The sequence below is a fragment of the Felis catus genome, chromosome D2 (genome assembly GCF_018350175.1).
Source record: "Felis catus isolate Fca126 chromosome D2, F.catus_Fca126_mat1.0, whole genome shotgun sequence".
Lineage (NCBI taxonomy): Eukaryota > Metazoa > Chordata > Mammalia > Carnivora > Felidae > Felis > Felis catus.
In genome coordinates this window covers 44,133,757-44,147,144 of record NC_058378.1, presented here as the reverse complement: position 1 = coordinate 44,147,144, position 13,388 = coordinate 44,133,757, and the positions used below count along the sequence as shown (strand labels likewise).

At 40.9% G+C, this 13,388-nt stretch overlaps 1 protein-coding gene across 4 annotated transcripts in view; it reads left to right on the top strand.

The window, feature by feature from the left end:
• Nucleotides 1-13,388, top strand: part of GRID1 (glutamate ionotropic receptor delta type subunit 1) — a 698,930-nt gene that overhangs the window by 457,596 nt on the left and 227,946 nt on the right. The gene's annotated exons all lie outside the window — the stretch shown is intronic.

Genomic DNA, 13,388 nt, shown 5'->3' with positions numbered 1-13,388 from the left:
TAATGCAATTAACAATTATAATTTTCTATCAGCTCCTTGGGGATTAAAAAACCATGAAGTGGTAATGTGAAACATTTTCCTGGTGGTAGGGAGAGTTGTGCACAAATAAAAGCAGATTTAAATATTCTCCTGAGACAAACAAATAGGTATTGCAAACAAAATAATTGAAGTGGTTTGTAGCAAGCAAGCAAATGAGTGCCATGAAGGATCAGCGGCCATTATATTTATTTTTCTGTTTGAATATTTGCCTGGGGAGTAAGCTGAAAATTGAAACCCCGATCAGCTTTTAAAAATTTAACAACAGACTGAAGAGCGTTGGGTTTATGTTAGAGAATTACTTAGGTCAGAGTTTCAAATACTAAAATTTTTGAGGGTCACTTTTGCTTCCTTTCTCTCTTCCTCCCTCCTCTCCTTCCCTCCCTCCCTTCTTCTCCCTTTTCCTCCTTCGTTCCTTCCTCCTTCTCTTCCCTTCTTTCTTCCTAAGTGTTTACCAGGCCTGGTGCTCAGTATCAGAAAGACAACAGAATATGAGAGACATACACCTTGGCCTCAAGGAGCTGGTTTTAGTTCTGAGCCCAGTGTAGATGGAGCAATGGATTAGCACCTGCAGCTTCCTTCTGGTTCTGTGGAGAACACAGAATTCACAGTGCCTCCACATCTGAATCAGGGTTGTGGGTATACAATAAAGGGCCAGAGGCTCATTATGGATTTTGGATCTAAGTTAATGGAGTTGCCTTATTCAGCTCTTGACACCCTTTTTTCCAGGTGACGTCTGTAGTGTTCTCCTGGGGGCATATGGTTGTGTGAAGGATCACTTTTCTGCCTGTGACTGCCTGCCGGGTTTGTTACCTGGAGAACTCTTACTCAGACTCTGACCTGAGTTGTTGAACTGTGTAGACACTAGATTTGTTCCTCCCTCCAAATGGCAGACTAACTATTTTTAGCTTGTCCCTACAATTATTAGTGCTTTTAATACACGGGCCTAGACCTGCAGAAGAATAGGTTTCAGGCCCAATATAGAGCATATTTCAGGTATATCCCATCTGAAGAAATGAGGGTAAGGTTAGCAGTCAGCGAGCCACTTCTGGGAATTGCTTTGACCTACCTCAGATGTTCTGAGTCCCTTGGAATTAAGGGAAACTGCCTGAGCAGAGGTGAGTGATAACCGGTTGTGGGAATTCAGAACTTGCAAGGTTGCTGGGAGCAGGAAGACCCGAGAAGATGGGGGCAGGGCACACAGGGAAGAAGGAAGAGTGAGATCCAGGAGAGGGAGTTGAAATGGAAAAGAAGAAAGTGGAAGTAAGAGACATGAAAGAAAAAAAAAGGAGAGAGAGCAGGGGTAAATCTCACAGACAGCCCAGTCCAGCCCAGCTGTCATCCATAAATAACTTGCAGCCAGAAGCTTTACTGACTGTCTCCAGTAAATGTTGGGGACATGTGTCGGTCTCCTGGCTCATTGGAGGGCAGATGTCCACCTTGTGTTCATGGTCAAATATAATAGAACAAAATGTGATGAAATAAAAACTCAATTAAATGAAATAGAACAAAAGAGCCACTAAAAATGCAAGACCCCAGGGGACTTTTTTGGTCTTCTCTGGGTGAGATTGCAGATTCTCCTGATAAGCTGGTAGGCCTGGGGAGAACCTGAGGGGACATCTGTTTCACCCTAGGGCCAAGGTTAGGGGCAGGTCTTTAGGGAACAGGGCGAGCTGCTCACTACTGGCCATTCTGACTGGACCACTCAGGAAAATGGACCGTGATGGAGGTGGTGGGATGGGGGGAGAGCTCTGCCGCCTGTCTGGGCAGCCCTGGGTAAAAAGGGCAGGCAGAGTAGGATGCTGGCTTTCCTGTGAGCAGAACCCATTTGTGTCATTTATGAAAATAAAAGAAGCCATATGAATTTTCAATTAATGGGCCATTATATTTAGTGATAGGATGGCTGAGTTCTGATCTGATGTCTTGGCAGGAAGTCAAGTGAACCCCAGGATCTCTTGGAGATGAGGGACAGGAAAGAGCTCCGTATGTGCAGATTGGGGTGGTCTGCTATGGGCTCCCTTAGGGGTGTGCATGAGGCTGCATGGGGCCATGGAGTGGAAAAAGGGGCAGAAAGAGGGCTGGTCTGTCTTCCTTGAAGCCAGGCTGTGGCAGATGTTTTGCCGGCCTTCAAAGGCTGTACAGAGAGCTTTAGCTTCTGAGGTAGAAGGATAAGAAGTACTCACCGCAAGACTCTGTGCTAGACATGTTGGGTCCCATTGGATGAAAGTCTTTGAATTAAGGCAGAGCCCCTGGGGAAGTAGTTACCCCATTTCCAGATGACACTCAAAGGAATTAAGTTCCTTGTCCAAGTTCAACAACCAGGGAGAGGAGAAGCTAGGACTGGAGCCCATACACACTTGATTCCAGATTCGACACTCTTTTCACTTCACTGTATAATATAGACCAGTGTTTCTTAAATTTGAACATGCCTATGAGTCACCTGAGAATCTTGTCAAAATGCAGATTCTGGGTAGATAGGTCCAGCCTGGGGCCTGAGATTCTGCCTCTTTTTTTTTTAACAAACTCCCAGTTGATACCGATGCTGTTGGCTCTTGGACCACACTCTGGGGAGCAAGGGCATCCTCTATGGCAACTTTCCATATCCTGTGTAAAATAGGGAGACTGCTGCATACCCCATGAGTTTTTAAGGGATGATGAATGAGACAGGATGTCTCTGGTCAGAACCACCATGCAGAAAGTGCCCTCCTCCCATCTTCTCTGTCTTGGAAATGTAACCAGGACCAAGCTTCGGCAGCTTCCTCCCACCCTCTCCACCTCGCCAGGATGTCCTAGTCTCTATGGAGCCTTAGCTTGCTTTGCCTTAAGCACTCTGTGGGGATCTGAAAACAGCAGACATTCTAAAAAGCCTGTTGACTTCAGTGGGAGGAAATCTTTAATCACGACTTTATTGAATCTTCCTTCTGTTTTTCTCAACTTCTCTCAAGCCAGCTTTGTCTGTGAAGTTTTCCTTACTATCATCAACTTTAGATTACTGGCACTGTGGTTGTTAGGAGGGAAACAAACTTTATTATTTCTCCAGCAATGGAATAATGCTGGTATCACACAGATGTTTGATAGATCTAGGCCTTTCTAAAGAATAAAAGGAAATGACTAATAATGTGATTACACAGCCCTATATAAGTTTAGAGCTCTATATAAATGTTTAATAATATTTTCCCCTGGTATCAGAGGGTTCAGAAATTTTACTGAAGTCTTAAAGATCAGACAGAAACTTATTTGTGCATGAGTTTTGCATCAGGTTTGCCAAAGCGTGTATTTAGAAAAAGGAGATCCTTACCATTTTAATTGCTATTTTGAAGATTTCTCCTCATTATGAAAATTTATCCTCTTTGCTACTCAAGCAGACATGGAGTGAGGCTTCTTTAGTGATTCTCTCTGTTTTAAACAAAAATTTCCAAGAAGTACAGGGCATGATATCTAAACACCTTGTCCATCATTCAAATGTTGCCATATTTGAGATCTCAATTTTTAAGAAGCTGACCATTTCAGATATAATTGTCTATACACACTTACATTAAGTCCCATTAAATTCTGTGTCAGTCAGCTTGTTTTTTTTTTACCACAAGTAATAGAAAAGTATGAATCTAGTTTCGTTAAATGGTCTGAAGCTTTATCGTTTCACCTTAGAGGAGGCTCATAGGTAGGTCATGAGGTTACAGGGCAGGGTGATTCAGAAGCTAACTAGTTTCCTCAGGGGTCTGTTGTGTTCAGTGTGCTTGGCCCACCATCAAATGGAATTTCCCCATGAGTCAACCTCCAGAGGCTGAAAGGTGCTGTCTTTTCTTGGTGGTCATTTTAGCATTGAACAAACCATCTCAGAATCCTTCCAGGAGAACCCCCTTCACATCTGAACAGAAATAGAGTTGTGTCCCCTCTCCAAGGACTGCCTAAAGTAGTAGGACCATCCAGGTTGGCTCATAGCAAGCAGGATGCACCTGTGGTTGTGGGTGCAGCGGTCATGACGTCCCACCACCCCAAATCCCATGGTGGAGGGAAGGGCAGCTGTTCACCCTAGGGTTATGGCAGCATAGGGGAGGAGGGGCAAGACTGCAAGTGAGGCAGCAAATCGGTTTGCTATTCCACTCTATTTCCCCAATGGCAACCATTCTCTTGAAGCTGCCATGTGTCCTTCACATTTGTTTTTACTGCATTACACATATCTCTATTATAAATGTACCGTATTTGATGTATCATTCTGTAACTTGCTCTTCCTTTTTTTCCTTTCTGGTCTGTCTTCCTTAACTCTATTAGCTGCATGGTGCAGGTGATACTGTAGTATTATGGGTTTACTCAGTGATTTTTATAGCTGCATCATAGTTCATCATGTAAATCTCATTGCCTCTGGTTTTTGTTATTACCTCAGAGGCCTGTGTGGAAGTGAGGAGGAAGCAGAGGAATCTGAAAGACATGAAAACTCCCAATTTTTCTGTTGATGTTTCCTCATCGTTTTTGTTCTTCCCATAGTTAGCAACAAGGGGCAATTTCAAAACCATTACTGGCTTTGGTATTGCCTGTTCCTCAGCTTTTTGGGGTCAAAGGCCTCTTTGAAAATTGAATACAGCTCATGGTCTTTCTCCACAGGATAATTCACACATACTTGTATGCTTAACATTTTTTTGGAATGGCAGCCCCCCCCCCCTCCGCCACCCCCAGCCCCAAGCAGGCAGAGGCCCTGGCTAGAGACACAGGTTGTCTCTGAATGGAGGCAATCAGGTCTCATTTGGTTCCTTATTGTGCCCTCTATGAAGGACAATTTTGCTTTCAATCAGTGAATTAAGTAATGCCTTCTGAGAGGATGTGAGGATTGGTTTTTCTTTCGAATTTGTCAGACTTTTCTTTAGTCTTACCTCTTTGTACAAGGAGATGTGTGGAGGTTTCCTGATAATTTACTTGCCTCCAAATGAAGATAGTCTAGGTTTCAGTGTGCATGTTCAGGACAAAATTAGAGGCAGTGAGTATTTTTATTATTCGGTCTCACATTTTATTGTGTTCATAGAAATCTTCCTTTAAGTATGCTACAAGGCATAAGAGTCTTTCTTCCCCGCTGATAACTTGAAGAATGGGGTGTTCACTGGCAATTCTATCCCCGTTTTCTTCCTCTGCTTGTTTTAGCTGTCACAATGTTTTTGTTATCAAAATACAAATATTTCTTACATTGAAAAAAGATTCAGAGATCTTTGCCATCGCTCTCTTCCAATCCCGTAGTCAGCATGTGCTCTAGCTTCAGCATTTCAGCTCTGTCTAAAGATGGTCCATTTGCAGCAACCCTAGTCCAAGATGCCATCATCTTTCACAGAGATGATCTCTTGAGTGAGCAATATTGATGAGAGATGATTTATGGGGGGAAGCTATTAGGTTGCAGGAGGGCAAGGTAACAGTAATTTAGGGAAATGTTTCTGGAGCAAGAGACAAAATATTAATTTGGGACCTGCAGAATATTTACCTTTTTGCATGCACAATGGGAGATGATTGAAGAATATAATCGGATTTGAGCAAATGGAGAAGATTGCATGTGCTTCTCTTGGGTCCCTCAGAAATGGCTCTCCTTCCAATATTAATGACAAAGAACTTAGAGAAAGGCAGTCAAATGAAGTAAATAGAAATTGTAGCATGATAACTGAGGTTTAGTTAGTCACACAGCCAAAACATATGAGGAGTTTGGGAGGTGGGTGTGTGTCCCAGGAAAAGGGTGGAGTCATTCTTCTAAGAAAAGAAAATTCTGTATAAAAGGATTAGTAGTATTTAGCCTGAATGATGCCCCCAAGTGGAAAAGAACTAGAAAAACAGGGTGTAATATACTTTAAAAGTATTTTGAAATGGATCACTTAGCAGTCAAAAGTAATGTCCACAGAGGCCTAATATGAGGTGAAAATTGAAACTTTGGGAAATACATGAGCTTCAAATTTAGTTTTGGCCTTGAATCTATTGGTCAAACTGCAGAAACCTTGAATGTTTATTTTTCTGGCTGTTTGAGGGCACAAAACACATGAGATCAGTGTAAGAACCAATCAGATGTGGGGCCTAATGAGAGATTTCCTCATAAAGCTAGAAACTTAGATCCTTGGTATACAGGCTAACCAGAAATGAACTCACTGCACAGAAGGGAATAGCAAGGAAATGTTCTCTCTTGACTTTGGAGTTGCATGATGGGAATGAATTCTCTTGACAATTGATGAGTCCCATGTGAGTTTGTGACCCAAGTCATACCACCTGTGGTGCCTAATGAAGCTCTGAGGAAGGTTTAATATTAAATTCAATGGCTGTAGATCAGTAGTGCTCTGACCTTAGTAGATTAGGTTGTAGAAGTGAATGCAAATAAAGTAATGTGAATTCCAGTCAGACTTCAAGGAATTCATAAGGAAGTTCTAAGGAAACTAAGAGTACACACAAGAGAAGGAAAGAAAGAAAAAAAGAAAAAGAGAGAGAAAGAGAGAAGGAAGGAAAGAGGAATATAGAGACAAAGGAAAGAAAGAAGGAAACAAACCACCATGAGTGAGAGCCAGGGAGGAGAAAAGGACAGTTTAATCAGATCTCAAATAACTTTAGATATTATAACTATCTGACATAGACTATTAAGTAAGTATGCTGAAATATGTTTAAAAATAGATGCTGGAAACATAAGCAAGGAATAAAAGCTATTTAAAAATGAGGCAGAATTGAAAAATAAACAGTTTCAGGAAATTAAAAAAACTAATAGTTGATGTTAAAAAATGTGAAGGATGAATTAACTATCAAAGTGGACACATACGTAGAGAGAATTGGTGAACTGGAAAATGTGAAGACATTATTTAGAAGACATACCAGAGATACAAAGAGATGGAAAATATGAAAGGGAGATATAGACACATGGAAGATAGAATGATAATATTGGATTTCTAGAAGGAAATAGGAAATGATGGGGAAGAAATAATATGAAAGGATATTATGGTCAAGAATTCTCAGGAATTATTGACAGAAACTAAACCCCAGATCTAGGAATCCTAAGGATAAAAATAAAAGTAAAACATCCATGCCTAGAGACGTCATTAGACAGAGAAAAATCTAGAAAGCATCCAGGGAGAAAACACAGGTCTTCTTCAAAGAAATGGCAGTTAAATGGATTCCTAATGTCTGGAGTTAGTGGGCTGAATAATGGCTCCCAAAGATATCCAGGGCCTAAATCCCTGGAAATTGTGTGTTACCTTACATGGCAGAAGAGATTTTGCAGAAGTGTTTAAATTAATGATCTTGAGGTAGCGAGATTATCTTGGATTATCTGAGTGGGTCCTAAATGCAATTTCAAGTGTCCTTATAAAAGGAGGCATGGGAAGATTTAAGAACACAGAAGAGAAGGCAGTTGGTCCAGAGGAAGAGGCTGGAGTGATGTGGCCACAAGCCAAGCACTGCTGGAAGCCATTAGAAGCTGTGGAAGGCAGGGAACCGTCTCTCGTAGAGCCTCTGGAAGGAGCACATCCCTGCCAACATCTGATTCCAGCCCAGTGAAATGGATTTTGGACTTCTAGCCTTCAGAACTGTGTAGAATAAAATCCTGTTGTTCTGAGCTGCTAAGTCTGTGATAATTTGGTACTACAACCATAGGAAACAGATATAGTGGACAAAAATGGAAGGCAGATGATAGTGTCATATGAAATTCAGAGTGCTAAGAGGAACTAGTAATCAACTGTGATTTTTATCTTTCAAGAGTGAGATTACAAAAGGTATTTTCCAGCAAATAAAAACTAAGTTTATCACTAACAAACCGACGTTAAAGGAAATTCTAAAAGTAATGGGAAATTAATAGGAATTATATGTAATAGGAAGGCATAAAGAAAGAATTAAAATGCTGGATATTATTATCACATTAGTCAGGATGATGGTGATTGGAAAGAAATGTTGAAGAGAAGAGAATAAAAATACTGATTAGCCTCATGCTTTGTTCAGTATGCATTTAAAAATATCTAAGATAACCAAGAAAAAAATAATATAGAGAACAAAACTTCCAAAAGAGGGCAAAATAATGAAAATAGGGGAAAATCATTCTAAGGGGAAGTAAAAAAAAAACACAAAAAAGAAACAATAAGATGTAATGTAAATAATATGGTAGAAATCAATGTAAATGTATAGATAATCATAGTCCAATACAAATAGATTGAGATTTCTACTAAAAAGTCAAAGATGGATGTAAAAAACATGTAGTATATTTTGTTTATAATAGTCTCCAACTTAAGTGTGAGACAGAGAAAGATGGATGATGGCAAAGAGGCGGAAGACGTTAGAGCAGGCAGCTCGTAACCAAAATAAAACTGGTGTCACTGTATTAATATTGGACACAATACAGTAGGAGGCAAGATGAATTACTAGAAATAAAGAGGATATCTAAATAATGATAAAAGATTCAATTCAGCAAGGAGTTATAGTTCTCCACTTATGCATAACTAATAAAACACTGAGAATATGTTTTTTGAATTTTTGAAAATATAGGCTGAATACAGAAAGAAATAGACTAATTCCTAATCTAATGGACCTAAAAGTAGACCACAGAAACCAACAACAGCAGGATAGTTAATGCACATGAAACATTCATGCAGACTGACCACGTGATAAGCCACAGAGCAAAAGTTCAATACATTTTAAAAGATTAGCTTCAAACAGTCCATGTTCTCAGGGCACAATGCATTTAAATTAGAAATCAATAGGATGATAGTAAAAAGAATACCCTAATGTTTGGAAAATTTTGAAAAATCCCTAGTAAATTACTTATGGGTCAAAAATATATCAAAATGGGATTTTAAAATGAGTGATACAATTTGTATGTATAATTTATGGGACACAGCTAAAGCAATGTTTGGATGTAGATTTATTGTCTTAACCACTTTATTAGAAAAGAAAAAAACCGTGTAAGATTCCACAGCCAAGCTGCATACCTTAACAGTTGGAGAAATAACACCTAATAAATCCAAAGAAACTAGAAAAATAATAGAGTGGAAATTAATGAAACAGAAGACTAACACATAAAAAAGTATCAGTTAAGTCAAAACTTACCTTTTAAAAAGTATTTATAAAATAAACTTCTGTCATCAGAGGAAGAGAGGGCACAAATAAGTATTGTTAGCAATGGATGGGAACACATGGCTTTGGATACATTAGAGAGTGAAGAAGTAGAGAGACACTGTGAACAACATATGCCAATCAACTGGAAAGTTTGGACAACATAGCTGAATTTTTAGAAGAAAACATGACTAAGGACAGAAGGAAAAATGAGCAAAATCCCTATATACAAAAGGAAAGTTAATGAGTAATAAAGCATCTTCCTACAAAGAACATACCAGGTTAAATGAGTTTATAGGCCAATTCTACTAAATGTTCTAGAAACTGGAGAAGATAATTATAACATGTGACAAAGAATTATCTGGAATTAAAAAAAAAAGGTCCCATGAATCCATATGCAAGAGACCCAACCCAATGGAAATTGGACAAAAACACAAATATGAGAAAAGAAACACAAATAATTCATAAACATATGAAAGATACTTAATATTATTAAGAATTAGGGAAGTAGAAATCAAAATCCAATGATGCACCAATTCATACTCACCAGGATGACAAATATTAGGAAGTCCTACAATAATGTCAGGTGCAGGGAAGGGTGCAGGAAATCTCTTTACCAGACATGATTACAAATTGGTACAATAACTTTGGAGATTTGATATTACTACGTAAATTTGAACGTATTTATATTCTCCTATTGAGGAATGCTAATTTTAGGTATATATCCTAGAGAAATTCTCATACAAGTCACCAACACACGTGCACAAGGAAAACGTGCACAGAAGCTTTGTAGTAGCAAACGGACACAAATGTTCCAATGGTAAGCAACACTCGGGTGGATTAATGGTGACAGAGGCATACAGGGCAGTAGGATACAGCTAAGAAAATGATGAAACTAAGCTGTACCCATTGCCATGAACAGATTAGGAAAATGTTAAACCAGTGGGTTTTAAATGTTTGTTGAGTATTGGAATTATCTGGAGAGCTCACGGAGAAAACAGAAAACTTTGCTGGGTGAAGAACGGGACCTGCATTTTATCAAGTTCCTGAGGTGATGCAGATACACAACAAAGTTTGAGAACCAATTGTGTCAAAACACAATCACAGGGGACCTGCAGGTGGTTTAGTTTGCACAAAGCTAAACAAAAATGTATAAGACAAAGTTATACATTATTTGGGCTATACACAGAACTCATCGCATGACAAAGTTAGCTGCTGGTAAGGAGGAAGGGGTAAGCATTTGGGGGGAAGGATCCAACCAAGATGCAGGGTATACTTCATTTCTTAGTTTGGCAGAAGGCACACTGATCATTTGATTATTCATACTTAATATATGTAATGTTTGTGCCTAAGATATATTTCGCAGTGTAAACTTACAAAGTCATAAAACAAAAGCAAGATTTATTTTGAGCCTGTGCACCCCAGTAGGCATCTGGGTATGACACATTATTGCTGCTACTGCAGACTTGCTGATTTTAGTGAGGGTAGTGGAGGTCACACAGTATATATATACACATTGTCTTTCTTCTGTGGCTCATCACCAGCACTCTCTGGAAGGAATGTTTAACTGGGACAAAGAGAAAGTTTGTTTTCCAGGTGGGTTGTATAAAGTGACTGTGTGGATAGCCTTCTGCATCCATAGGAAGGCCCAGAGGTTGGATGTCTTCACATGGGTCCAGAGGCTGGCCCACTGTGGAGGCTGGGTGCAGGGAGTGAGTGAACCCCTGTCTGTACTCTGTTGGTACACAGTGGTACCAACAGCACGGGAGAGAGCCTGACAAAGAACTCCTGGAATTGACAGATGGTCTAGGGTTGGAATTCTCCGAGGGGAGGGACACATCCTTGGGAGAAGAGGTGACTCTTTTCATTGCCCTCAAGGGACCCGAGGGAGTTGCTTCTGTTCTTCTGTTCTTTTACCTGCACTTCTTACATTCTGATTGCAACTATCTCTGTGTTGGACACTAAGAATAGGCCCAGAAGGATGGGGAGGCAGGGAGGAGTACACTGGAAGATGGTGTGTGTGCTTTGACCCAGAGGGGGTGGATGAGAACTGGGCCATAGAAGATGGGGTCTGCAGAGATCCTCATTGATGCAGCTAATGGGTTGGGCTGAACTGTGCCAAGTTTGTAAGGATTTCTGGGCAGGAAGAATGGAGAAAGAACAGTATAGAGACCACAGCAGCTGGGAGCAGGAGCAAAGTCCCCCACCCCATTATGTTGGGGCTGCCCTTGGCTCACTTAGCCACTCACCCCTGATTCTGCCGCAGGTTGCCAGGGAAGATGATGGGCGTGCTTTCCAGAAAGGTATTGTGTACCCTGTAAGTCAGACTCCCTACAGAGTTGCAGGGTCCCGCTTGGGGTGCAGTGTCACTGACCTACCAGGAAGTTGAGAGTGCAGGAGAGGTTCAATAAAAGAGCCTCTACAATGGCTCTGCAATCAATGAGTATGTGAGAAAAACAAAAGGTATGTGACTCCCCGTTTCCTCTCCAAGGTGTGCAGGCTCAGATTAACCCTCTTATGCATAGTTCAAATTATGTTCTTCCTGACCTCATGGTTTTTTTAGTTAAAAACAATTTCCTCCCCCAATCTTCTGTATTCCTTCTCCAAGTAGAGCTAACTGGCCCATCGTTGCCCTTTCGTACGGTCCTACATACTGTTCGATCAGAATGTGATTTCCCTCACCCCACTGTTGTATGCTCAGGGCAGGGGACCTGTTAGCATGGCAGCTACGAGCAGAGTGCAAACATCCTGCTCAACTATAGTCTGTGTTCTGTTTCCTGAAGCCTAGCTGGTTCTGGGCCCATCTCACCTTTGCACTTTCCCCCACCACCTCTGGGCTGTTGGTCCCAATCCAACAAGATTATCTTCCCTGAAATAGTCTTTGGTCTGAAATACAAAGTTTAGTAGTTTAAACCCAGATTTACTTGAATTCTTTTGAGATTACTGCATTTCCACATCCTTGGGAACTATATCTATCGATCATTCTAAAAGGATATGACTCTCAATGTCTTACTTTCTCCCAGATCCAGCATGTTGTTTCAACTGGCCAGTCTTCATGCTTATGTCAGGTTCCTAAGAGAGTTCCTGGAACAGAGACTTTACCCCAGTTCACCCATCAACATTCTTGTTTAAGTGATTTGAACCCTCCCCATCACTAATTTCTAACCTTATTACCTCCACTTATACCAGTTCATTGCCTCAAAGCTAGAATGTGTCATCTGTAAGGAGGAAGATTTAAGACCTATTTTAAAACATGGATGTTCACAGTTCAAATTTTGACTTGCAACCAACCACTGATTTAGCCATCCCTTTTGAGAGACAATAAACAAGAACTTTTCTTAACCTGACTCCACCTCTAAAACCCTTTATTTGTGTTAGTTTGTATTTTTTGTCGTTCCTGTGTTGCTCCTAGCCTTGAAGCAGTTCTGATTCCTTCTTGTCTTATATCATTGTATGGCAAGCAGCCACAGGGTTTTGAAATGGAAATCTGAGTGTAGCTGCTTTGTACCTAAACTTTGCCAGAGCTCCTCACTGCCCTTAGCTGGGTCTACTCTCCCTTCCCCCACATCTGGCCCTGAACAGGAGCTTGAGGGTTGCGTCTGACCACTGCACCTTTCTGCCCGAGGCACTCACATGCCCTGCTGCCGCTCCAGGAACCCGGTGCCACAGGGTGTCACCCGCTGCCTCTGTCTTCAGCAGCACTGCCACCGACTCAGCTCTGAACTGCCCCTTCCCTCTACATATACTTCTGAGCACTTTGCCTAACAAGTTCATCTTTCAGGTTCAGCTTCAGTGCTAATTCCTCATCGAAGCCTCGTTCTGGAAGGAGCTCCCTGTGGCCAGCTGCCTTTACTATTTCCATGCTTGAAAGTGCTCAGTGAAAATGGGATAGTAATAGGATGTACCTCCTAGAATTCCTGAAATTGTTGTGAGCACCAAATGAGATAATGTGTGTAAAGAGCTTAGCAGACATCTAACATGGAAGCACAATGGATTTCCTGTGCCCCTAGATTTCCTTATTGCAGCACTCAGCCTATTTCATGCTACGAAAACCTTGAGCTTTACTGGGTGGGATTAGGCCTGACTCATTCAAGGCTGTGTCCCCAGTACTTAGTACAGAACAAACCACACAGGAGATGTTGGGCAGATTTTGTGCAATGAATGGGTGTATGAATGAGTGGATATATTTTCAAAATTTGTATGCGGATCTTAAAAAGCAAAGCTAATCATTAAAGAATTAAGGGAAACTCATGGCGTTTTGGTCAGTTTTGTCTGAGAAAACCAGTTTTGTTTCTCTCAGGGAG